The 1,355-nt window shown below is 37.5% G+C and overlaps 1 protein-coding gene across 2 annotated transcripts in view; it reads left to right on the top strand.

Annotated features, from left to right (window-relative positions):
* LOC103130481 (Fc receptor-like protein 3) overlaps positions 1-1,355 on the top strand; it is a 7,342-nt gene that overhangs the window by 3,055 nt on the left and 2,932 nt on the right. The window lies entirely within an intron of this gene.

Genomic DNA, 1,355 nt, shown 5'->3' with positions numbered 1-1,355 from the left:
CACCGCTCTGCCTCTGTGTGTATGTTTACTCCTCATGATATTAACATTTTATTCTACCAATATTTCCACATGGACTTTAGAATAAACTCTTAATTTTCCATAATTCAATTTACACAAACTATAAAGTAGAGATGGGTGATAACTAGATGCATTTAAAGGCATAACTTTTTAAAAAAAGTACATCAGAAGTTATTTTACTGCCCTTTACTTTTTTTGAGTAACATTATTTTGAAGCAACACTCGTCCTAACTACAATTTCTGACTCACCTTCAGTTATTTAGCTAAATAAAGAACAAGCAAATTTCTACTGGGAAATATACAGACATTCTTTAGTATTTATTAAAAAAAAGATTCTTCACCTTTGCAAATATTTTGGTATGTCTGATCACTAAACAGTTGTTAGAGTTCACTCATTTTTGTCTTTGTGCTCCACCAGGTCCGTTAACCAGTTTCAGGACCCGACCAGAACGTAAATTACCTTGAGAAATAATGAGAGTTAGTTAAATATAAAAACAGACTTACTGCTGAAAAATGATCAAATGTTACAAGCCATACAAATGGAACTAGGGTTGCCACCTTTCAGGAATTAAAATAAGGAACCAGTCCCTATATGTAAAGGGGGGGGGCGGTTGGGCTGCGTCGTGTGTGTTACCCAGAAAGCAGTTGGGCACAATATCGCAACACCAATACCATGAGGCAAACAATGACTGGGGCAGCCTGCTATATGAAATACTCAGAGACCACTTCTTTATTATTACACATAAACATTTGTAGAATACAGAACAAATCGTTTAACAGCCCATTACGGCACAGTTTTGTATTTTACGAGACAGGTGGCAACCCTAAATGGAACATATACGGAGTTACATTCACCGTCCAGCACTGGGCCACCCTTAGCTCACCTTTCGGATGAAACCAAGTCAGGCAAAGATTGTAGCGTGAGTTTAGCTTTTTATTCTTCTCTGCAATCTGTACCTTCCCTAAACGGTAGTCTAATCAGTTTTAGTTTGTTTATGTATTGACTGTCTGCAGGCACACATAAACATTGTTACGTAAGCTGCAGAGTGTGCATGTAAGCAGTGAAAAAAGGCTAAAAGAGAAAGAGGAAAAGATAGAACCTACATCACAGTTACTCTGTGCCATTTTACTGATGAATGTTTTTCAATGACTTCTTTTTTACACATTTTACACATTTACACTATTTTCCTTCTCTCCTCTCCTCTGGCAATCAGTAAAATATCCAGATGATGAGATTTGCATTTTTTTCCTCCAGATGCTCCAGAGTTTCTCTCTGCTAAACTGATCTCCTCTGGTCAGATAACTGAGGGGCAATCAGTGACTCTGAGCTGTAGCAG

Source organism: Poecilia formosa, unplaced genomic scaffold (genome assembly GCF_000485575.1).
Source record: "Poecilia formosa unplaced genomic scaffold, Poecilia_formosa-5.1.2 Scaffold638, whole genome shotgun sequence".
NCBI lineage: Eukaryota > Metazoa > Chordata > Actinopteri > Cyprinodontiformes > Poeciliidae > Poecilia > Poecilia formosa.
Note: the sequence above shows the minus strand (reverse complement) of the source record. Positions and strands in the feature narration are given on the sequence as shown.